This window comes from Callithrix jacchus, chromosome 11, assembly GCF_049354715.1.
Source record: "Callithrix jacchus isolate 240 chromosome 11, calJac240_pri, whole genome shotgun sequence".
In the NCBI taxonomy this organism is placed as follows: Eukaryota; Metazoa; Chordata; class Mammalia; order Primates; family Cebidae; genus Callithrix; species Callithrix jacchus.
The window spans coordinates 68,373,866-68,400,536 of record NC_133512.1 but is presented as its reverse complement, the minus strand read 5'-3'; the positions used below and the strand labels follow the sequence as shown (position 1 = coordinate 68,400,536).

At 36.3% G+C, this 26,671-nt stretch overlaps 1 long non-coding RNA gene across 2 annotated transcripts in view; it reads left to right on the top strand.

Moving 5' to 3' along the window:
* Positions 1-25,559, top strand: part of LOC128928423 (uncharacterized) — a 170,691-nt gene extending 145,132 nt beyond the window's left edge. For both annotated transcript variants that reach the window (XR_008473393.2, XR_008473394.2), the window contains 2 exons: positions 23,036-23,144; positions 25,311-25,559. This is a non-coding gene — a long non-coding RNA (uncharacterized LOC128928423). The remainder of the gene's footprint in view (positions 1-23,035; positions 23,145-25,310) is intronic.
* Positions 25,560-26,671: the final 1,112 nt, after the last annotated feature.

The following is a 26,671-nucleotide window of genomic DNA, read 5'->3' as shown; positions in this document are numbered from 1 at the left end:
TGTGTTAGAATACTTTTCATCATTCTAATATGTTTGTAATGATATTTTATTGTTGCTTCAATTTGTAATTCCCTAAAGATGTATAATGTTGAACATCTTTGCACATGGTTACTTGCCATCTGTCTATCTTCTTCGGTGAATTATCTGTTCAGTCCTTTCCTCATTTTTCAATCTGGTTGCTTGTTTTCTTATTGTTGAGTTTTTAAAGTTCTTTATGTATTTTGAATAGCAATATGCCTTTTACAAATATTTTCTCTCAGTGTGACTTTTCTTTGCATACTCTTGATATTTTCATTCACAGTAAAGGAAAATTTTATTTCAATGAAGTCCAGATGATCTATTCTTTATTTTCATGTATCATGCCTGTCATGTTGTATAATATCTAAAAAGTCATTCCCATCCCAAAGTCCTCTAGGTTTACTTCTATGTTATCTTCTAGGAGCTTTGTAGTTTTGCATTATATATTTAGATCTATGACCCATTATGAATTAATTTTTTGAAGAAAGACATAAGATCATTGTCTAGGTTCATTCCTTTGCATGTGAATTTCTGGTTCTTCCAGCATCATTTGTTAAAAAAGACTATCTTTGTATTGCTTTTGTCAAATATCAGTTGACTATATTTTGTGGGTCTATTTCTGGACTCTCTATTATGTTCTGTTATTTATTTTATATTGTTTCAGCAGTACCACACTGTCTTGATTAATGCAGATTTACAGTAAATTTTGAAGTCCCATAGTAGTGTCAGTCTTCTTTCTTTTTCTCCTCCAATAGTATGCTGACAATTCTGGGCCTTTTTCCTCTCCTTTCCTCTAAACTTCAGAATCAGCTTGTCAATATCTACAAGACAAATTTCTGGGCTTTTGACTGAGATAGCATTGAATCTGTGGAACAAGTTGAGATGAACTGGTATCTTAAAAATATTGGGACTACTATCAATGAACATAGAGTAACTCTCCATTTATTTAGTTTTTCTTTGATTTTTAGAGTCGATGTTGTAGTTTTCCTCATATACGCCTTATACATATTTTGTTAGATTTATATCTAAGTATTTCATTTTTTATGGTGCTAATGTAAATGGTATTGTGGTTTTAATGTAAATTTCTACCTGTTCATTGCTTATACATAAGAAAAGAATTGACTTCGATATATTAAACTAGCATCCTGCAATATTGCTATAATGCTTTATTAGTTCCAGTTTTTTGTCTATTCTTTTACGTTTTTTACATAGAAAAATATGTCATCTACAAAGTTTTATTTCTCATTTTCCAATTAGTATAGTTTTTAATTCCCTTTCTTGTCCTCTTGCATTATCAATGATGTTGAAAGCAGTAGTATAAAAAGAAATCCTTGCTTTATTCCTAATCTTAGCAGGACATCCCAGTTTTCCACCATTAAACATTATGTTATTTGTAGTTTTTTGTAGATCTTAAAAATCAAATCAAAGAAGCACTTATCTATTCTTGGTTTAAAGATTTTATCATGAATGAGGTAGATTTTATCAAACACTTTTACTGCATTTATTGATATTCTCCTGGTATATTTCTACTTCAGCTTGTGGATATGATGGATTACATTCATTGATTTATATATTTTGAACAAGCCTTGGATACTTTGGATAAATCCCAGGTCATGATACATAATTATTTCTATAGATTTTTGGATTTAATTTGTGAATATTTTGTTGAGGATATTTGCATCTATGTTCATGAGACACATTGGTCTATAGTTTTCTTATAATGTCTTAGTCTAATTTTGATACAAAACGAATTCTGACCACATGACACCCTTTTAAAATAAAAAGATAAGTTGTACCTTTTCACAAATACAACACAAAATCCTTACAAAGCACTTCTGATAGCTTTGTCCAGAAATGGAATCAGTTGCACTCTTTTTAGTTAAAAACAAGAGAGGGGCCTGCATATTAACTTGACTCAAGCAATAAGTTTATGGTTTTATGGAATTACTGCCAATTATTTTTGCTCCAGTAAGGTTACATCAAGGGTCAAAAGTCTTTTATTTACAAGAAGACATATCATTGTGGGTACAATACTTTGGGGCTATATCTTCAAAATTTGACAAAATTTGGTTCTTACCAAGAGGACACAACCAGATGGAAAAACATTCCATGTTCATGGTTAGGAAGAATCAATATTATGAATATTGCCATATTGCCCAAAGTAATTTATAGTTCAATGCTATTCCCATCAAGCTACCAATGACTTTCTTCACAGAATTGGAGAAGAAATCATCTTAAACTTCATATGGAACCAAAAAAGAGTTTGCAAAGCCAAGACAATCCTAAGAGAAAAAAAAAAAAGCTGAAGCTTGTTGGTACCAGTACCAACAAGAGATATGGACCAATGGAACAGAACAGAGGCCTCAGAATGACCACCACACAACTACAACCATCTGATCTTTGACAAACCTGACAAAAACAAGCAATGGGGAAAGAATTCCCTGTTTAATACATGGTGCTGGGAAAACTGGCTAGCCATGTGCAGAAAGCTGAACCTGGACCACTTCCTGACACCTTATACAAAAATGAACTCTAGATGGATTAAAGATTTAAACATGAAGTCTAACACCATAAAAACTCTAGAAGAAAACCTAGGCAATACCATTCAGGACATAGGCATGGGCAAGGACTTCATGACTAAAGCACAAAAGCAATGGTAACAAAAGCCAAAATAGACAAATGGGATCTAATTAAACTAAAGAGCTTCTGCACAGCAAAAGAAACTATCATTAGAGTGAACTGGCAACCAACAGAATGGGAACAAATTTTGCAATCTACGCATTTGACAAAAGGCTAATATCCAGAATCTACAGAGAACTTAAACAAATTTGCAAGAAAACAACCCTATCAAAACGTGGGCAAAGGATATGAACAGACACTTTTCAAAAGAAGACATTTATGCAGCCAACAAACATATGAAAAAAAAGCTCATCATCACTGGTCATTAGAGAAATGCAAACTAAAACCACATTGAGATACCATCTCATGCCAGTGAGAATGGCAATCATTAAAAAATCAGGAGACAACAGGTGCTGGAGAGAATGTGGAAAAGTAGGAATGTTTTTACACTGTTGGTGGGAGTGTAAATTAGTTCAACCATTGTGGAAGACAGTGTGGTGATTCCTCAAGGATCTAGAACTAGAAACACCATTTGACCTAGCAATCCCATTACTGGTTATATACCCCAAGGATTATAAATCATTCTGTTATAAAGGCACATGCAAACATATGTTTAAAGCACCACTGTTCACAATAGCAAAGACTTGGAACCAACCTAAATGCTAATCAATGACAGACTGGATAAAGAAAATGTGGCACACATACACCATGGAATACTATGGAGCCATAAAAAGGATGAGTTCATGTATTTTGCAAGGACATGGATGAAACTGGAAACCATCATTCTCAGCAAACTGACAGAAGAACAGAACACCAAACACTGCATGTTCTCACTCATAAGTGGGTGTTGAACAATGAGAACACATGGACACAGGGAGGGGAACATCACACACCAGGGCCTGGGGGCAGGGGGCTAGGGAAAGAATAGCAGGAGGTAAGGGGATTGGGGAGGGATAGCATTAGGAGAAATACCTAATGTAGATGATGAGGCAATCGATGCAGCAAACCTCCACCATCACACATGTATACCTATGTAACAATCCTACATGTTCTGCACATGTACCCCAGAACTTAAAGTATAATAAATAAAAAGAAAGAAAAAAATCTTTTTCATTTATTTTATCAATACATAAATTCCAAATGCTTCATAATAATGTTTTGGGTAGAAAACAAAGAAATGCAATCATTTGTCTGTTTTCTTTTTTCTTTTTTGGGGGGAATTAAAATTTAGGGTCTTAAAAGACCGTGTTCCTTACTTTAAAGGATCTTAATGCTAGTCCTGTATTAACAAGACATTCATCCTGATTTTGGTACCTAATTCATGAAGATCCAACCTATTTCTATTTTCTTTTATCTATCTTCAAATGGGTTCCCTTTCAGCACTTGAAGCCTGATTCATAATTTCACCTAGGTCCTATTCTATATTTACATAATCAAGTTCAAAACCTCATATCAATTTTAACTGTTCTTTTTTTTTGATGTCAGCATTTATATAGTTACAAGTTCTATAAACCTTGCCTCTTTAAAATAAATGTTTCTATCATCCAGAGCATTTTGCTTGTCACTCCTTTATGACCCATTTTCTCTGTATTACAGTTATATGTATGTGAATATTAATTTCTCTGATAGATTGTACTTTGAGAGCACATAATTTGGGGATGTTGTATCTATTAAATTCTAGCCATTGTATTTTTCCTCTTTAATTGTTGAACTAAAATATGACATATAAAACAGATACATGTTCTTTTGAAAGTAAATAATTTTTGTCTTGAAAAAGACTAATTGGGAGTTAATGTCAATGTAAAAAAATCCCTAAAACTAATTCCTATAGCTGCCATCCAGAACACTGCAACATATAATTTTTTCAAAATGTTTTATCTGTAAAAGTATATGTCTAAGTGGTTAGATTGCACATTAATACTTGGATAATTTAAGCCATGTTATTATGCTGACAGTTCTTGCTTTTATTTTTAATCTCAATTATCTAATTTTTGTATATTATTTCTCCAAAGAGTTTTGTATATTATTTTGTATATTATTTCCCCAAAGAGTTTTGCAGAGAGTGATTTATTTAGGCAGAGAAAGAGTAAAACGAGAAAGAAAATAGAGAGAGAGCAGCTCTCACGTGTTGCGAGAGGGGAATCCAGATAATGGAGTCCAAACTGATGTGGGGGTGGGGACTTTTAACCTGGGAGTAATTCTCGCCCCATTCAATTTTCCTGGCCAATGATAGGAATTCCTTTAAACTTCCGCTGGAGTGATTGACTTGATTATTTTCCCGTGCTTGCAAAAGTTAAAGACCTCTAAGATCCCAGATGGAAACATGGGTGAAGGTATGGCACTGAGAAGTTCTTGCCTTTGAAACTATGCCCCCTTGTGGACCCAAGAAGAGAATACATTCCCTCAATACTTTGCTGTATCTGTCTGTCTGTCTGTCTCTCTGTCTACCTCCCGACCCACACACCCACTTACCTATCTACCTGCCTACCTGTCTGCCTGTCTACATTATAATCTAGTTCTACTTTGATTAATGTTATTGAATTCTGGCCAAATTTCCCAAATAAACTTTACAAAAATGTATACTTTTCATATTAAGTAGGTAAATGCACATGATGGTGTATAAATTAGATTTCAGTCCCTGTATGAAACCGTTTAAAGTCGAATAAAAAGTAGTGATAGTAACAGCTAAAACAATAATCACATGAAAATATGTTCACTATGTCCCTGGCACTTGGAGGGATTCACATTTTTATTTAATCATCTTCAAACTTTTTGAGTAAGTATTGTTAGCAGATGTCACCTGTGAGTAAACTGAGGCCCACAGAGTTAAATAATTTTCTTAAGATATCCAGTGCATAAAGGAAAAATGGTAATGTCGGCCAGGTTTACCTAATGCCAGAATCCATGCTTCTAACCATTATTTTAAACTCGATTTCCAAAACAGAAATTGATTAAGGTGACATATGTGACTGCTATAATTTGAATTGAACCCTTCAAAAATATATGTTTGAGTTTTATCCCCTGATGCCTATGAATTTAATATTTTTTGGAAATAGATTCTTTGTGTATGTAATCAAGTTAAGATGAATCACATTAGAGTGGTGTATGTTCTTAACCCAACATAGTATCCTTATAAGAAGGGGAGAATAAACACAGAGACAGAGACACACAGGGAGGGCATCATATGACAACAAAGGCAGAGATTGGAGCAATACATCTGCAAGCTAAGGAATGCCAAGGGCTTCTAGCAACAGCAGATGCTAAGAGAGAGGCATGGAACAGATTACTCCCAAGAGTGTTCAGAGAGAACATGGCTGTGTGTTCAAAGAGAACATAGCTCTGCTGACACCTTGATTTTGACTTCTAGCCTCCAGAACTAGAAGGAAATACATTTCTGCTGTTGTAAGCCACCCCCAGTTTGTTACTTTGTTACGGCAACCCTAGAAAACAAATAACAATGATCAATTATACTCAGCACTTAAAACTAATAAGATGTACATATTTCTCATATTTTCAGAAATGTTTACAGATCATTAGGAAAGTATTGTTATGGAATATAAGTCCATCCCCAAGATTATAATGCCATGTAAATAATTAAAATTATTTTCAAGTTCATGCATCTAAAATAATAATACTATGTGAATTATTGTCTAGGAATTAAATATACATGGTTTTATTGAAAGATGTGTTAAATATACTTACTTTTTATTAATCTTGCTAAAATTTAAATTAAATAAAAGATTCTATATTTCCGGTTAATAATGTATTATGGGGAATAAGTCTTGTGATTTATTTTTCCCCCACTTAACAATGGACTAATTTATGGGAGAATTTGAAATTGTCAAGACAAAGAAATGTCATTTTATATTCATTTTTGTCTTTTCGTTTTTGATTATCAAATTCTCTGTGTGTGTGTGTGTATATATATATATTTTTTTTTTTATTTTTTTTTATTTTTTATTGGATTATAGGTTTTGGGGTACATGAGCAGAGCATGCAAGACAGTTGCGTAGGTACACACATGGCAGTGTGCTTTGCTTTTCTTCTCCCCTTCACCCACATTTGGCATTTCTCCCCAGGCTATCCCTCCCCACCTCCCCCTCCCACTGGCCCTCCCCTTTTCCCCCCAATAGACCCCAGTGTTTAGTACTCCCCTTTCTGTGTCCATGTGTTCTCATTTTTCATCACCCACCTATGAGTGAGAATATGCGGTGTTTCATTTTCTGTTCTTGTGTCAGTTTGCTGAGGATGATGTTCTCCAGATTCATCCATGTCCCTACAAATGACACGAACTCATCATTTCTGATTGCTGCATAATATTCCATGGTGTATATGTGCCACATTTTTCCAATCCAGTCTATTATCAATGGGCATTTGGGTTGATTCCAGGTCTTTGCTATTGTAAACAGTGCTGCAATGAACATTCGTGTACATGTGTCCTTATAGTAGAACGATTTATAGTCTTTTGGATATATACCCAGTAATGGGATTGCTGGGTCAAATGGAATTTCTATTTCTAAGGCCTTGAGGAATCGCCACACTGTCTTCCACAATGGTTGAACTAATTTACACTCCCACCAACAGTGTAAAAGTGTTCCTTTTTCTCCACATCCTCTCCAGCATCTGTTGTCTCCAGATTTTTTAATGATCGCCATTCTTTTTTTTTTTTTTTTTTTTTTTTTAATTTTTTATTGGATTATAGGTTTTGGGTTACATGAGCAGAGCATGCAAGACAGTTGCGTAGGTACACACATGGCAGTGTGCTTTGCTTTTCTTCTCCCCTTCACCCACATTTGGCATTTCTCCCCAGGCTATCCCTCCCCACCTCCCCCTCCCACTGGCCCTCCCCTTTTCCCCCCAATAGACCCCAGTGTTTAGTACTCCCCTTTCTGTGTCCATGTGTTCTCATTTTTCATCACCCACCTATGAGTGAGAATATGCGGTGTTTCATTTTCTGTTCTTGTGTCAGTTTGCTGAGGATGATGTTTTCCAGATTCATCCATGTCCCTACAAACGACACGAACTCATCATTTAATGATCGCCATTCTAACTGGCGTGAGATGGTATCTCAATGTGGTTTTGATTTGCATCTCTCTGATGACCAGTGACGATGAGCATTTTTTCATATGATTGTTGGCCTCATATATGTCTTCTTTCGTAAAGTATCTGTTCATATCCTTTGCCCACTTTTGAATGGGCTTGTTTGTTTTTTTCCTGTAAATCTGTTTGAGTTCTTTGTAAATTCTGGGTATCAGCCCTTTGTCAGATGGGTAGACTGCGAACATTGTTTCCCATTCTGTTGGTTGCCAATCCACTCTAGTGACTGTTTCTTTTGCCGTGCAGAAGCTGTGGAGTTTCATTAGGTCCCATTTGTCTATTTTGGCTTTTGTTGCCAATGCTTTTGGTGTTTTGTTCATGAAGTCCTTGCCTACTCCTATGTCCTGAATAGTTTTGCCTAGATTTCCTTCTAGGGTTTTTATGGTGCCAGGTCTTATGTTTAAGTCTTTAATCCATCTAGAGTTAATTTTAGTGTAAGGTGTCAGGAAGGGGTCCAGTTTCTGCTTTCTGCACATGGCTAGCCAGTTTTCACAACACCATTTGTTAAACATGGAATCCTTGCCCCCTTGCTTGTTTTTGTCAGGTTTATCAAAGATTGTATAGTTGTATGTATGTTGTGTTGCCTCCGGTGCCTCTGTTTTGTTCCATTGGTCTATATCTCTGTTTTGGTACCAGTACCATGCTGTTTTGATTACTGTAGCCTTGTAGTATAGTTTGAAATCCGGTAGTGTGATGCCCCCCGCTGTGTTCTTTTTGCTTAGAATTGACTTGGCTATGCGGGCTCTCTTTTGGTTCCATATGAAGTTCATGGTGGTTTTTTCCAGTTCTGTGAAGAAAGTCAATGGTAGCTTGATGGGGATAGCGTTGATTCTGTAAATTACTTTGGGCAGTATAGCCATTTTCACGATATTAATTCTTCCTAACCATTAACATGGAATGTTTCTCCATCTGTTTGTGTCCTCTCTGATTTCGTTGAGCAGTGGTTTGTAGTTCTCCTTGAAGAGGTCCCTTACGTTCCTTGTGAGTTGTATTCCAAGGTATTTTATTCTTTTTGTAGCAATTGCGAATGGCAGTTCGCTCTTGATTTGGCTTTCTTTAAGTCTGTTATTGGTGTAGACGAATGCTTGTGATTTTTGCACATTGATTTTATATCCTGAGACTTTGCTGAAGTTGTTTATCAGTTTCAGGAGTTTTTGGGCTGAGGCGATGGGGTCTTCTAGGTATACTATCATGTCGTCTGCAAATAGAGACAATTTGGCTTCCACCTTTCCTATTTGAATACCCTTTATTTCTTTTTCTTGCCTGATTGCTCTGGCTAGAACTTCCAGTACTATATTGAATAGGAGTGGTGAGAGAGGGCATCCTTGTCTAGTGCCAGATTTCAAAGGGAATGCTTCCAGTTTTTGCCCATTCAGTATGATATTGGCTGTTGGTTTGTCATAAATAGCTTTTATTACTTTGAGATACGTTCCATCGATACCGAGTTTATTGAGGGGTTTTAGCATAAAGGGCTGTTGAATTTTGTCAAATGCCTTCTCTGCGTCAATTGAGAGAATCATATGGTTTTTGTTTTTGGTTCTGTTTATGTGGTGAATTACGTTGATAGACTTGCGTATGTTGAACCAGCCTTGCATCCCCGGGATGAATCCTACTTGATCATGATGAATAAGATTTTTGATTTGCTGTTGCAATCGGCTTGCCAATATTTTATTGAAGATTTTTGCATCTATGTTCATCATGGATATTGGCCTGAAGTTTTCTTTTCTTGTTGGGTCTTTGCCGGCTTTTGGTATCAGGATGATGTTGGTCTCATAAAATGATTTGGGAAGGATTCCCTCTTTTTGGATTGTTTGAAATAGTTTTAGAAGGAATAGTACCAGCTCCTCCTTGTGTGTCTGGTAGAATTCGGCTGTGAACCCATCTGGACCTGGGCTTTTTTTGTGTGGTAGGCTCTTAATTGCTGCCTCAACTTCAGACCTTGTTATTGGTCTATTCATAGTTTCAGCTTCCTCCTGGTTTAGGCTTGGGAGGACACAGGAGTCCAGGAATTTATCCATTTATTCTAGGTTTACTAGTTTATGTGCATATAGTTGTTTGTAATATTCTCTGATGATGGTTTGAATTTCTGTGGAATCTGTGGTGATTTCCCCTTTATCATTTTTTATTGCATCTATTTGGTTGTTCTCTCTTTTATTTTTAATCAATCTGGCTAGTGGTCTGTCTATTTTGTTGATCTTTTCAAAAAACCAGCTCTTGGATTTATTGATTTTTTGAAGGGTTTTTCGTGTCTCAATCTCCTTCAGCTCAGTTCTGATCTTAGTAATTTCTTGTCTTCTGCTGGGTTTTGAGTTTTTTTGATCTTGCTCCTCTAGCTCTTTCAATTTTGATGATAGGGTGTCAATTTTGGATCTCTCCATTCTCCTCATATGAGCACTTATTGCTATATACTTTCCTCTAGAGACTGCTTTCAATGTGTCCCAGAGGTTCTGGCACGTTGTGTCTTCGTTCTCATTGGTTTCGAAGAACTTCTTTATTTCTGCCTTCATTTCGTTGTTTACCCAGTCAACATTCAAGAGCCAGTTGTTCAGTTTCCATGAAGCTGTGTGTTTCTGGGTTAGTTTCTGAATTCTGAGTTCTAACTTGATTGCACTATGGTCTGAGAAGCTGTTTGTTATGATTTCAGTTGTTTTGCATTTGTTGAGCAGTGCTTTACTTCCAATTATGTGGTCAATTTTAGAGTAGGTGTGATGTGGTGCTGAGAAGAATGTGTATTCTGTGGATTTGGGGTGGAGAGTTCTGTAAATGTCCACCAGGTTTGCTTGCTCCAGGTCTGAGTTCAAGCCCTGGATATCCTTGTTGATTTTCTGTCTGGTTGATCTGTCTAGTATTGACAGTGGAGTGTTAAAGTCTCCCACTATTATTGTGTGGGAGTCTAAGTCCTTTTGTAAGTCATTAAGAACTTGCCTTATGTATCTGGGTGCTCCTGTGTTGGGTCCATATATGTTTAGGATCATTAGCTCTTCTTGTTGTATCGATCCTTTTACCATTATGTAATGGCCTTCTTTGTCTCTTTTGATCTTTGTTACTTTAAAGTCTATTTTATCAGAGATGAGAATTGCAACTCCTGCTTTTTTTTGCTTTCCATTAGCTTGGTAAATCTTCCTCCATCCCTTTATTTTGAGCCTTTGTGTATCCTTGCATGTGAGATGGGTTTCCTGTATACAGCACACTGATGGGTTTTGGATTTTTATCCAATTTTCCAGTCTGTGTCTTTTAATTGGTGCATTTAGTCCATTTACATTTAGGGTTAATATTGTTATGTGTGAATTTGATACTGCCATTTTGATGCTAAGTGGCTGTTTTGCCTGTTAGTTGTTGTAGATTCTTCATTATTTTGAAGCTCTTTAGCATTCAGTGTGATTTTGGAATGGCTGGTACTGGTTGATCCTTTCTATGTGTAGTGCCTCTTTTAGGAGCTCTTGTAAAGCAGGCCTGGTGGTGACAAAATCTCTGAGTACTTGCTTGTTCGCAAAGGATTTTATTCTTCCTTCACTTCTGAAGCTCAGTTTGGCTGGATATGAAATTCTGGGTTGAAAGTTCTTTTCTTTAAGAATGTTGAATATTGGCCCCCACTCTCTTCTGGCTTGTAGTGTTTCTGCCGAGAGATCTGCTGTGAGTCTGATGGGCTTCCCTTTGTGGGTGACCCGACCTTTCTCTCTGGCTGCCCTTAGTATTCTCTCCTTTATTTCAACCCTGTTGAATCTGACGATTATGTGCCTTGGGGTTGCTCTTCTTGCGGAATATCTTTGTGGTGTTCTCTGTATTTCCTGCGATTGAGTGTTGGCTTGTCTTGCTAGGTGGGGGAAATTTTCCTGGATGATGTCCTGAAGAGTATTTTCCAGCTTGGATTCATTCTCTTCGTCCCCTTCTGGTACACCTATCAAACGTAGGTTAGGTCTTTTCACATAGTCCCACATTTCTTGGAGACTTTGTTCATTCCTTTTTGCGCTTTTTTCTCTGATCTTGGTTTCTCATTTTATTTCATTGAGTTGGTCTTCGACTTCAGATATTCTTTCTTCTGCTTGGTCAATTCGGCTATTGAAACTTGTGTTTGCTTCGCGAAGTTCTCGTATTGTGTTTTTCAGCTCCTTTAATTCATTCATATTCCTCTCTAAGGTATCCATTCTTGTTATCATTTCCTCGAATCTTTTTTCAAATCTTTTCTCAAGGTTCTTAGTTTCTTTGCATTGATTTAATACATGATCTTTTAGCTCACAAAAGTTTCTCATTATCCATCTTCTGAAGTCTAATTCCGTCATTTTGTCACAGTCATTCTCCGTCCAGCTTTGCTCCCTTGCTGGTGAGGAGTTTTGGTCCTTTCTAGGAGGCGAGGTGTTCTGGTTTCGGGTGTTTTCCTCCTTTTTGCGCTGGTTTCTTCCCATCTTTGTGGATTTGTCCGCTGGTCGTCTGCGTAGTTGCTGACTTTTCGTTTGGGTCTCTGAGTGGACACCCAGAATGTTGATGATGAAGTATTTCTGTTGCTTTGTTTTCCTTCTACCAGTCTAGCCCCTTCGCTGTATGACTGCTGAGGTCCGCTCCAGACCCTGCTTGTCTGGGGTGCACCTCTAGTAGCTGTGGCACAGCAAGGGATGCTACCAGTTTCTTTTTCTGCTCTCTTTGTCCCAGGATGATGCCTGCCTAATGTCAGTCTTTTGGATATAGAGGGGTCAGGGAGCTGCTTGAGGAGACAGTTTGTACTTTATAGGGGTTTAATTGGTGAGCTGTGCACTCTGTTGTTCATTCAGGGCTGTTAGGCTGCTATGTTTGATTCTGCTGCAACAGAGCTCATTAAAAAACCCCCCTTTTTTTTTTTTTTTTTTCTCAAATGCTCTGTGTTGAGGGGTTTGGGCTTTATTTTTGGATGTCCGATCAGGTGTCCTGCCCAGCTAGAAGGCAGACTAGCCACTGTTTGTCTGCCGAGGCTCCACCCTGCTGTTGTGTGATTCATGCTGTTCCTGCCGGCTCTGCTGTGGTCTCCGCCACGCCCTGCGGCGGAATCTCTTTGTTGTAGCGTGTTGCCTCAGCAACGGCAGGCTGCGTCAGCAGTGGGCGTGTATCTCAGTAGGGAAGGGTTGCCTCGGCAACGGCTGGCTGCGTCAGCAATGGGCGTGTATCTCAGTTGGGGCGGGTTGCCTCGGCAACGGCTGGCTGCGTCAGCAGTGGGCGTGTATCTTAGTTGGGGTGGGTTGCCTCGGTAGTGGTGGACGCCCCTCCCCCACAGAGCATCTCGGACCGTCTGCTCGGGATAGTTTGAAATTGCGGTTTTGTTCGTCCCACTGGGTATCCCAATTCCTGCAATCCCCTGGTCTGGGCTACTGTCCAAGTCTCATTCAGTCTCAAGTCCAGCCCTCTCAAGTCTCAGGTTGCCGGTTCAACAGGGCACCCGGACAAGTGCACCCTGTGGGGATTGCTGGGTAGGGCCGGCCGCCGCCGCCCCGGCTGCCGGCTTCGCCAGGCAGACCTACTGCCTGGCGTCCCGTGTCTTTTTTATACTTGGGAGTTTCCCCGTTCTGTGGGCAACAAAGATCAGTCTGGAAATGCCGCTCTGACTCACCGTTTGCAGATTCAACGAGAAGAGCTCCAATCCTGGGTTGTTCTCACAGCGCCATCTTGAGTCCTCCATATATATTTTTTATATATATATATGCACACATGTATATATATGGAAAACACACAAATATATACTCATGTATAGATATGTGTTTATATCTGCATGTGTGCATATATATTTTATATATCTATACATGAGTATATGCTTTTCAAGATATACACTGGTTTCTTGTAATGACATATAATATCGTCGTATATAGCATTTAGTTATTAGCCCCAGGACAATGTATTCCAGAAAAAATAAAAGATGAGGACAAATCAGAAACAATGTTCATCTATAGTAGTTGATTTAATGAATCACTTAATACTGGAATAAAAATGCCAATACAGATACATTTTAGATTGCACAGATATTTCAATACTTTTGTGATTTTTCAAAACACAATATTATCTTGCATTATTGTTGAAGCTGAAATAAATGTTTGTTTAAGTAGGTATTAAACTTTGCCAAGAAGCCTCTGGGTTTTCTTATATTTTATCATTTACCAATACTTCAAAAAATATCAAACAACTAGAAAGACACATAGTTTCAAAGATTATTAGCTGGTAAAATGAAAACCTATAATTTCCTCCCAAACCAGTTGCTTATATAATTTTTTAGATAATCTTATGAGCTAAATAAAACCATGAGAGAGCATAAAAGAATTGTGTCTTGATGCTAGGAAAAGACTGCTGTTTGCTATATAAGCTTGCAACATAAAGATGGGAAGAAACTTGTGAAAGTTCCAACTGTTAGGGAAAATCTGACTATCATCCAGGAAATTCTGCATTAGGCAAAATAGACTATACCATGTTACAGTAATAAATCAAACATGAAATCTGATTCACTAAACTTGGAACAAAGTTAATTCTTCCCTATCACAATCAGACTTGTTAAGAAGCTCTCCTTGGAAGATTTTTCTCAAGCAGTGACTTAGAGATCCAAGTTCCTTTCATCTATAATTTTTCTGTCTTTAAAGGACAGTCTTCTGAAATCACCTTACAAAGGCAAAGTGGACATTACACTTGGTTCTTATGGCGGGCTTGGGAAAGTGCTTCTGCCTATATCCCAGTCATGTGGCCTCAATCTCACTGAAAATAAGTTAGAAAATGTAATATTCCTCTGTACTTATAAAACAGGATCTGCCCTGCACAAAATAATGTATCTGTCATGACTTTAACTACAGGAGTCCAAAACTGCACGTTTGAAAAACCATCAATAGTCACATTGCTTTTGAATATCAGTGAGGTGAGTCTAAGTTTCTTTTGTGTAAAATTATATAGAGAGAAATGTAAGTTTCTCTTAGGTTTTCTCCAGCTCTAAAATTCTTATACTCATTGACAATAAGTACTTAGGCTATAATGCATTTTTTTTCTACTCAGAGTCCCTAAGAAATGATAGCTAGCTAGCTAGATAGATAGATATACAGACAGTAATTATGTACTTAATTATTTGCTGAATATATACATATGTATATATAAAAGAAATTCTATGCTTATTACATAGAGATAAAAGGTAATAATGGGCTTAACTACCTCATAAAAGAATGTTTATTGTAAACCAGAAAGATTTATGTGACAAAATATTAAAAAAATCACTGGGACACTAGGAAAAGCACAATTAATTTCCAATTTAAATATCTACTAGAACTGTGAGGGTTTTTTCCTTCTTCTTCTTTTGTTTCCTTCAGCTTGCCTTTTCAAAAATCTTTTTCTCAAAGTGTGATCTCACATCTTATAAATAAAATCTGCAGTACGTTAGTATTTTATGCTATATTTAAAAAATTTTTAAGTTATGCCATATTTAGTACATGCAATAAATTGATTTATAGTTTCAGTTTTATATTAATATAAACAAGAAACATTATGCTGTTTAAAAATATCCAAGCTTAGTGATTTTTATGCTGAGGTTTTATTCCATAATCTGCAAAAACTTAGAACATTTTTGAAGTGTTTATTAGTCACACTTAAGTGGTTTCTAGTGTTTATTTTGATGAGAAAATGATGAAAATCTAATCTTAATCAACTATGTACACACAAAAGAACAACAATTTTCATCACTTTCTTCTCCAGTTATGGAAATGTTTCTAGTTTATTCATTTATAGAACACTTACATAGTGCTTGTTACTATAAGCCACTCGGTACTTTACAAATAATTTGCTTTCAAAACCTCATGTCTACCTTCAGGGGTAGACACTATTATTATCACCATTTTACAACAAGGAATCAAGTCAAGAAAGGTTCAATAACTTGCCCATTTTCACAAAAATAGTAAGTGTTTAACCTGGGATTCTTAGCCAAGCATTCTGGCTAAAGCATCTGTACACTAAACATCATGCAATGGTATAAAATAAATTTGGCAACGTCATTGTCACTAAATACATGTGGATGTAGTTAATAGCTCTTGTGGTGAGTAGGCATCCAGGTTAAAGATAAATAGATTCAGTATTTTTTTTGGCATAAAAAGATTTCCAAGAGGAAAATAGCCACAGACAGATGTTCAGCTTTTTGTAATACCTTCATGCTTCATATGGTCATTTCTAAATTCTCTAACATCTCTCTGTTAGAAAACAAACTTTTAAAAATTTCTTTTCCAAAGAGGCAATTTTCTTACCAACTAGACAAATTTAATGTAAATGTTACCATGAACTTTTGGACTAGTTCCTTAAAACAGTAGTAAGTTTTAAGAGTTTGACTATTCATAAACATAAAGAAAGACAAACATTAGTTTATATCATTGACTCTATTACTATTTTTAGAGGTAAAAGAAATAGCTCATATTGTTACATGTCCAGTTTAAAGCATGGTACTCCAGTTTACAAATAAAGGGCATACATTTGGTAACAATTTCTTTAAAAGAATCACCGAAGAGACAGTGATTATTTAGAAACTATGCTCTAATGAAATTTATCATGCTCTTTGTAGGAGACAAAATAGCCTTCAATTTTTTAATGCAAATTCTTGTCAGCAAGTACATGATGGGGTAATAAACAATATATAATCATGCTACATATTTTTTTATATATCAGTAGAGATATTCTTAATTTTTCTTCAGATCTAGGCAGGAGCATTATTGGTGAATATTAATTTGCTTACCTTGTGCATTACAGATACAAAAATTTTGTCTCTGACTAGATAAATGTACATTTCCTTGTACTTATTTGCTCTGTTTCACAGGAAAGGCCTCCTTCTATGCCCTTTTCCTAATTTACATAAAATAGAACAATAGTAGCCAACAGGAGCCATCAAGGACCTACCCATTTAAAAGGAAATTTTTGGAACTTTTTAAAAACACGTTTCAGATATCAGGACTCAACTCACAAATTATGATTTGATAATAAAATATGTTGAAACTTCTTTAGCTCATCTGGTCTCAGAAATATTTTTCAGTTTTCCAGTGAATTGTTTTTCTCACTTTTTACCAATGAGGCCCCTTGTCTTTTAACAATGCAACTTGGTTGGATGCTTCTAGTAACAACTTCTCAACCAACAAAATACTACATGACCTCCAGCTTATTTTATTACAATAAAATAGTGCCCTTCTAAATATCAGGACCATATCTAATTTTCATTAATGAGCACTTTGCTGTAATATTTAGAATGCCTTGATTTGAATCTAGGTATAACTACAAAAATAATGATAGTCACTAATTTCTAACCATTGCCATTGCAAAAATGATCTGTTAGAAAGTTATTTTTCCATATTTATTTTACAAAAGGTATACTCAAATATGCTAATACTACTTAGACTTGTGTGCAGATTTATTGTGAAGTAAACACTATAGCTTATGTTAATAAATAGCACCTCAATGATATAACAAATAACATCTCACTAATATAAAACAAAGCCACAACACTGTCTTATTATTGTCCATGCTGAAGTCAGAAATAAACCCGACAACAGGAGGAGGCCAACAATTCCTGCTCACCAAGTCAACTTAGAAAAATAGACCAGCCTGTGCATTGCACCCAGGTTCAAAGCCACTTCTCCCCAGTCATTTCAGTTTATAGTCAGTGAAATGGGCATGATAGAGTTATGTGTTCATCTGCAAGTTATGGCTGTTTTCTAAGAGTTCATAATTTTAGATTCTGAATCCATAGTCAGCCAATTTTTTTTCCTTAGGAATTTTCTGCAGCTTAGGTAAAAGTTAGGCCTCTCTAGGGAAGTTTTGCTTTGGTTTCTGCCGGGAATTCCTCAAAATAAAACACCAAGACCCCTTTTTTTTCTAATGTCTTATCTGGGTTTTCCAATAGTTTGCATTGTGTATAATTCAAACCCAATATATTTCCTTTACATTTTGGAGGATGCTCTTTCCCCTTAATTCAGAGCCTAGGCCTAGATGAGCAAAATTTCTTATTGTCTTCCCAGGTTAGCCTGTGAAGCTATCCTTCCCAGGTTTTCATCCTGAAGGCCCTCTTATCTTATGAGGCTCCAACTTCCTGCCCTTATTGCTTCCAAAGTTTCACTTCCTGATTCCAAGTGGCGGTGAAAACCCAAGCCTCTTCTTTACAGAGAATAAAATATGATCTCAGGGCACTTGGCGGCCTTGAGGAGCCTCTGTTTTTGGCTACTAAAATGTCCCCTTTTTTTTTTTTTTTTTTTTTGAGGTCAATTTTCCACTTTAAAGACTAGTTGTATTTTATCATATATTTCCAGGTGTTTTGGGCCAGAAAATTCTTTGGAATATTTACCTTCTAGGTGAAAATGAAAATGAATTGTAAATTGTGTAAATTGTAATTCTGCTGTTTAGGGTACTCTTGGTGAGGCAGGAAAATAGGGTCTGGAGGCAGGGAACATAAGGCCAATTCACACTTCAGTTAGGACAGGAAATATTCTCATCATAGGTCATAGACCAAGTAAATGACTTTGTAACTTTACTTCATCCTTTTCATTTACATAGGGCATACTCAAGTAGTGAATACTTAAACTCCCCAAGATTCTGCAGTGGGGCCTTTGAGCCCCACTCCCCCACTGTGGAGTGTACTTTCATTTTCAATAAAACCCATTATTCCTTCCTTGCTCTGTTTGTGTGTTTTGTGCAATTCTTTGTTTAAGACACAAGAACCTGGACACCCTCCACTGTTAACATATTTTGGTGAGCCAGCCAGGAAGAAGAGGAAAACCCAAAGTTTGGGCTCTCTCTCTCCTCTCTCTCTCTCTCTCTCTCTCTCTCTCTCTCTCTCTCTCTCTCTCTCTCGTTTCCTTTACAACCTGGGACCGTTGGTGGGCAGCACCTAAACATGGAAGCAACTGCAGGTTTCTGGCCATGGCCAGTGAAACTAAGGTGTTTCCATGCGGAGACACGTAACTGCCACTACCAGGTTTGCTTAAGGAACCTGGGTCTTTTTTATTTTTGTTTCCATTCTTTCTTTTTCAGTCTTTCAGTGGCTGTTTATAATTTCTCTGCCACAAAGGAGGAGGGGCTTTGTAAAAAATCTTTTCTGTGCATGTTACCTGGTCCTTACATGTGGTGCAGCTCAGAGCAAACTCACATGTTGCAGGGGACTTAAACCTTCTTTTCTTATGCTAAATTCTTCCCTTATTATACTCAACTGGCTAAGGGGAAAAAGGGCCACCTGGCATCCAGTTCTCATTATAGTTCATGGCTATTCTTATGAAGTTCATTGCATGTTCTGAAGGGGAAAACTGCATGTGCCACTGGTACCCACCTAAGGTCAGATTGGACCCCACAGGAGGACATGCCAGGGTTCCTGCAGACCTCAACCTGCCAAACGAAGATGTTCTCTACTCTCGGAAGAGGTTCTGAGGTATACTACTAAGCCCTCCTTTGAATTTTCTCACAGTTGCAATGCTGTTTGGCCCCAACATTGTTTGGAATCTGGAGTTCATTGTTGAATGGGAAAAAAAAAATGGCATTGCATGTATCCAGACTTTTGTTCTGTGGTTCTAAGTAGGGGACTGATTAATGTGTGATGCCCTCCTTTGGTCCTGTTTGGCATCAGAGCTCTTTGAAGTCTGGGGAGGTTTATCTTTTAAAAATCAAACTGCCATGGAGACGGTTTTACTTGAAAGTTTGGTTCATAGCCTTTATTGGATTATCTGTTGGAGCAAAGTAAAACCAGCAAGCTTGTGTTGCTATCTCATGGCTAGGGTTCCACGCTATTGGACCTTTGTGTGTATGTGTATACATGTCTAGATGTATTTTTTTGTATGTTAACTTATTGTTACATGTTGTACCAAAATTGGCTTATAAGTAAAAGAACACGGACAAATTAAGTAAAGTCTAAGCAATTTTCAAGTTCACATGACTTAAAGTGTAACTTTACTAAACAAGCTAGCTTTAAAATGATTGCTGGAATGAAAATAGAAAGGCCATCAGAATTGTCAGCATACATTTTGTCTGAATTTTATGTTTGTTTTTGCTAGATATTTTTAAATGTCAGTATTAATTCAAGCTTGGAGCTGCTTGGGACAAGCCTGCCTCCTATTAAATTCAAAGTCTCACTGAGAAAAATGCATATCTGATTGCTTCCTTTGGAAAGGCTAATCAGAAACTCAGCAGAATGCAACCATTCCTCTCACACCTACCTGTGACCTGGATGTCCCAACCACCTTCCCCACTTCAAGTTGTCCCACCTTTCCAGGCCTGACCAGACCGAATCAATGTTCATTTTACATATTTGGATTGATGTATCATGTATTCCTTGTTAAAAGCAAAAAATGAAGTGCAGTGAATGGGATAAATGTTTGCAGTAAACTTTTTATGTAAATTAAAATCTCAAAGTTATTTTTAATGGTCATTTAATATGTGGGTATTTCCAATTAAAAAAGTGTTGTAATATGGGGAAATATGCTACTAAAACTGTGGAGTTGTTCTTATCTATAAATGCCCATATCTAATAGTTCAGGATTACTTGCTTTTTAGGGTTTCACTAAAGTTTTAGTTTACTAAGGATAAAATTCTGGTTAACACCTACTTCTATATACAAAATGTACCAGAAAGAGTTATGTTATCAGTGGAAAAAGAATAATTTTGTCAATTCAAAAGTTACCTAAAAGTTAGTTTAAATTACAGATTTGAAAATGTTATTTATGAAACCACATAGTAAGGAATCATTAAGTAGGGGAGAAAGATGTGGAAAAAGTTTGAATAATAAAATATTCTTAAAAACCTGATAAAGAATTGGGGACATTTTGCTAATTAACATTTTCATAGTAAAAGCTCTTAGTCTTAATTAAAGTCAAATAAGAAGTATTGTAAATAAAATTCATCAGCAGTTTGGCAATTCTTTTTTTAAGATAGTTAAGCATGAAGCTGGATTTAGCATGGAGCCAAATTTCATGTACATGCTTGCTTTGCTTCACACTATGTTACTGTTTTGCATGGATAGTGCTAGAGTACTTACTGGTCATGTGCCTAAAGTAAATTTCTTGATTGCACAGAATGTATAATGATATTGAGGAACTTAAGGAATGAATTGTGTGTCAGGAATGAAATATTCATTATGTGGGTTTGGGGGACCCTAGGTAACACTGTAGCCTCAAGGGTAAATTGAGTAGGAAAATTTAGGGTTGGTTGGTTTCCTGTTTATTTGTTTTTGCTTCTAGTTTTCATTCATTTGCTGTTTATTCTCCTCTGACATTAGTTGTGTATCCATATATACAAAAGCATAATGCTTTTTAATTTCTAGTGGAAGGCTTTTATTTGGTTCTGTGAATAGTCATTTTGTTTCCTATGCATTTCTAGCAAGTCATCATTCCTAAGCTACTTTTGTTGGGCCACAGGAATTAATGGAGCACACAAACTTTTTATCCTTATAAGCTAACTTTTTGGATTTTAGGCTTTCTAATACTTTAAACATGTTGAATATACTTTCATAAATAGAATTGGAGTCATATTTTTCTTTCTCTGCCTAATTTCTCCAAATTTATAAACTATTTGTGAATATTCTTAATTCATGGCAATATGTTTGTTTGCATACTGTCAAGCAGGGTCACTGGAGCTGCTCGGGGAAAGAGAACCCAGAAACTGGCATGCCAGCAAAAGGGTAAAAATTTCTTACCAATCTCTGGCCTCTTTCTCTCTGTGCAATCTGGTTAATCTCCTCTGTAAAGTTTTAAATTAATTGGTTTAATGATAATAAGAGTTTAAGTCAAATATCTTGCCAGAAAAGCTGAAACCGTAATGCCTCTTACTTCTCTGTGCAAATTGGTTAATCTGCTCTGTATAGTTTCAAATTAATTGGTTTAATAAAACAAGAGCTTAAATCAAGTATTTTGCCAGAAAAGTAGAAAACGTAATGCCTCTTAGTTCACGTGACTTTAGTAGTCTTTCGGAAATAAAGATGATTTTACAGATTATTGGTAAAATACAATGTCTTCAGAATATAAGCATGTGGTTTAAATTATATTCAAATATTAGGTTTGCTAAATGTTTTAAGGCCATAAACTGCTTCTTTGGCTTCTGAAAATTGTTTAACTTGCCTGCTTTCCAGCTAGGTAAGGCCAGGAGAAATGTGGAGTTGGGCACACCCCAAGCTATGCTGGAAATAGTCAAACCTGAGAACACAACTTACTAGGTTTTACATTAAAGTTAAAATTACTAAGAGTCACCATTGTAATACACAGTTAATACTACTAGAAACAGTTTTACATGCAAGGTGTGTAAACACATTAGAATGTGTTTATTTTTTTGTAAAAAGTTATAAAAGGTTTTTAAAAATTCTGACTCAGAATTTTTAAAATTTCTGAGTCATCATTTTGACAAAATAAATAATTTATGATAATATGAAATTCCAAAATCAAACTTCAGTTTCAAAATTATTTTTCTTAATGCCTGGTTTTCTGGATGGATCAGAGGGCACCTAAAAACATTCAGAAAAGAGGTAAACAGAATTATTTGACAGGTTTAGGTACATGGAATTTCTGAAATGATGTTCAGCCTTCTTTAGGTTATATTTTTGTGAATAATACATATTCCAAAATGGTATGGATTTCTAAAATAGTATATGCTATTGATTATAGTTATGGTTATTATGTTAAGTTACTGTAAACTACATAAATAACCAAATTTCCTTGTATAATGCTACTAACCCAAATAAAACAAAAATTAATTAAATACCAAGAGAATACTTTGTCAGACTTTCATGTTAAACCAGCCAATACTGAAATTGTTTAGTTTATAACCAGTGCTTGGTCCCTTATTCCTGGGCAGATAATTAAAGCTTAATGTACCTTTGGTCACCTGGTGGGCCATTTAAACATTTTATAAACAGATTTTATTCAACTGTTATCTTCAATGCATGTTTTCTGGTTGTATAAATTTTCCCATGCAAGAGGGCTGATGTCATAACACATTATTATGCTACATTATTATGCTTTCCTTTCCATTCTTCTCTTTTTTTTTAGACGGAGTCTTGCTCTGTAGCCATGCTGGAGTGTAGTGGTGTGATCTCGACTCACTGCAACCTCCGCTTCCTGGGTTCAAGCAATTTCCCTACCCCAGCCTCCTAGGTAGCTGGAACTATAAGCGCATGCCACCACACCTGGCTAATTTTTTTGTATTTTAGTAGAGACAGAGTTTCACCATGTTGCCCTGGCTGGTCTTGAACTCCTGACCTCAGGTGATTTTCCCATCTCTGCCTTCCAAAATGCTGGGATTACAGACATGAGCCACCGTGCCCGGCGCCTATTAAATCGTTTAACCAAATTCATTTCCTCTCACCTAGAGACCATCCACCTTCAGATGATCATGCAACAAAGATTCCAGCAAGTTCCAGGTGAAGACACCACACCTCACCATCAAGAAGCTACCTTGTCTCCACTAGACAGAGGAGGGTGAGTTCTGTGATCCCCAACATGTAGGGACTATGGCCCAAGCCAGCATGAAGCAGTTACAGAAAAAAGATTATTGGTCCCTCTGCCTCCCATTAAGATTTATGGGTTCACATCTCTCCGCAGGGAGATAAGGCAGGAAAATAAGGTCTGGAGGCAGGGAACATAAGCCTATTCACATTTCAGTTATAACAGGAAATATCCTTTTCATAGGTCGGTAGGCCAAGTAAATGACTTTGTAGCTTTACTTCATCCTCTTCATTTACATAGAGGGTATTTAAACTTCCCGAAATTCTGTAACAGGGTCTTTGAGCCCCTGCGCTCAGACCCACCCTGTGGAATGTACTTTCATTTTTACTATAACCCATCATTCCTTCCTTGCTTTGTTTGTGTGTTTTTTGTCCAGTGCTTTGTTCAAGATGCCAAGGACCTGGACACCCTCCCCACTGTTAACACTAGGATCAGGAGCAGCAGGAGGCAGCAGAAATTTGTTCTTTTGTAACTTGAGTTACCTATTATTTATATTTGAAACAAATTTGTACATCCTACAACCCCATATGGAGCATCTTTCATTCCAGTATCTTAGTGGGTGACATGTACCCTGGATAAGAATGACTATACCAGGCTGCAAGCTTTTTGAAAGCAGAGATGTTAGTTTTCAGAATGAATACAGGCACTATGATACAGTTTGGCCCCATGTTTACACTGGATTTAAAAGGTAAGGCTTCATGTAAAAGGAATGTATTGGGCTTTGACGCATAAGTAGAATACTAATAGGTACAGAATAGAGTAAGGATGAATTAAATTGAATTAAAAATCCAGAGTTCTTAAAGCTGATGCTATGATCCAAGGATGACAGCAGATGAGTAGATGTCATTAGGAAATTACAGTAGCCAAGAGAGATTTCAAATATTCTTGGAAGTCATAGTGGTTAGGAATCACCTTTTTATTTAAAACAGGTGATAATGGCCGGGCGCGGTGGCTCACGCCTGTAATTCCAGCACTTTGGGAGGCCGAGGTGGGTGGATCACGAGGTCAAGAGATCGAGATCATCCTGGTCAACATGGTGAAACCCCGTCTCTACTAAAAATACAAAAAATTAGCTGGGCACGGTGGCACGTGCCTGTAATCCCAGCTACTCGGGAGGCTGAGGCAGGAGAATTGCCTGAGCCCAGGAGGCAGAGGTTGTGGTGAGCCGAGATCATGCCATTGCACTCCAGCCTGGTAACAAGAGTGAAACTCCATCTCAAAAAAAAAAAAAAAGGTGATAATTATCTATATGGTGAAAGTGGGATGTGTTCTGAACTTCCCTTCCTTTTAAAATATTCCTTGAAAATGTGGTGCCTGATTTTGTCAAAACAAAGCCGTATCCCCCCACAATTCCTGTTTCTGTGGAGTATGCATTTTCTAGCAATCAGTTTATCAGCATGATGCAGTTATTATCATGACCTAAGAGTTTTCTTAGAAACATGAGCTTCAGATAAATAAATCAATTAGTAATAACAAATTTGAAGTTGGCAATAGCTAATGGCATCTGTAAAATTTATCTCCTTAAGACATGCTAACATACATTTTGGAATTAGTTTATCTGGGAGGATATAGCAGAATCTTGTATACACTTTTTTGGGTGCTATATTAGGAGTCTTTTGTTGTTGTTTGTTATTTTAGAAATGAAAGGTAGATACTCTATACCAGAATTGCTTCAATTAAAATATTCAAAAGACATAGAGATCATGCGGAGAAAAAAACTTAATCACATGGAAAATCATCTATGACACATGTTCAAATGTTTAGAAAATAATGATTGCTATGATTTGAGATAATTTTCCACCATAGGAATCATTGAGAGTAGTCTTTGTGGTTATGTTGTTTTCAAATAATAGAAGAGTATTGTGACTAAAGGGCTAGGACTAAGGATTGGCTCTACTCTCAATAACCATGCTAGGTTAGTTATTTAACTAATTCCCCAGACCATGTTCTCATCTTCATTTCTTCATCTAATACTAATTACCTCCATATACAAATAAAAATATTTCCAAATACAGTCACACTGGGAGTTATGACTTCCACGTGTGAATTGAGAGGGGGGAGATAATCATTCAGTCCATAACAGTATTGAACTTTCATTTATAAATAACAAAAATTTTTGTTATTTGTTTATTCTTACAGATAAAATTCATCCATTGCCCTGGCTTTATGTAATGTTACACTCTTATGTTTACCTTCATATGTCAGTGTCAATCTTCTTTTGAACAAAGTGCTTCTTCACACATAAAACGTGAATACTAATGTGCATGTGTTGCCAAAAACCTTCAGAAAAACCTTGTACCACTTCAATTTGAATTCCTGGAGAAATGAGTTGTTGATTCCCCATACCAATTCCAACAAAAAATGTCATCTGCTTTATTTTGTAATTCAATACAGAAAAATAAATTTGATTGTTTCATTTTTCTTTCTTAACTTGCTAGTAAAATTAGTGATTTTTTTATATATTAACTTTCAATTCCTGTTGAGATTTTTTCTGATTTTAAAAAGTTCTTTATTGACTAAAAATATTAATATTTGAAATTCTTTTATAAATGCTTCAAATACATTTTTGCTAATTTTTTATTTCCTTTTTAATTTGCCTTATGCTATTTTTGGACTGAAGACAGGTTAACTATCTTTGTAGGTGGACCTCACTTAGGTGCCACAGCAGGTTAAGTTGCATATAATGACAATTGATGCTTGTCTTGTGATAATGGCCCTCCCTAAATTAACATTTTATAATTATTCTTGTACATTTCTTCATATTAAAGTTTATTATTTTACATATTAATTATTTATCTTCCAAAAGTAGGAAATAATGTTCAATGTTTTCCAAAATGGGTTCTTATTCTAACCTCATTTATCATTAACCTACTATTTTATATATTGGATCCTAGACTTACTATTATTTTATATATATATATATATGTGTGTGTGTGTGTGTGTGTGTGTGTATCTATTATTTACTAGAAATACATATTTTAATGCTACAACTTTCTAATATTTTTATGTTTGCTGAACCAAAATTGCTATTTCTCTTAGGATACTTTGAACAGCCATTACAAAATACCATATACAGCATGGCTTAAACAAGAGAAATTACTTTCTCATGGTTCTAGAGGTTGGAAAGTCCAAGCTAATGTTCAGTGTCTGGTGAAAGCTCTCTTTCTGGTTTGCAAGCAGCCACCTTCTCATTGGGTCCTCACATGGCAGAGAGGGAGAGCAAGTTCTCTGGAATCTTTTCTTATACGGACACTAATACCATCAGACCATGTTCTCACCTTCATTTCTTCATCTAATCCTAATTACCTCCAAATACAAATATGAATAGTTTCTAAATGCAATCACACCGGGAGTTATGGCTTCAATATGTGAATTGAGAGAGGAAGGATAATCATCAGTATTGAACTTTTATTTATAAATAACATAAATTTTTGTTATTTGTTTATTCTTACAGATAAAATTTATCCATTGCCCTGGCTTTATGTAATATTACTCTATTG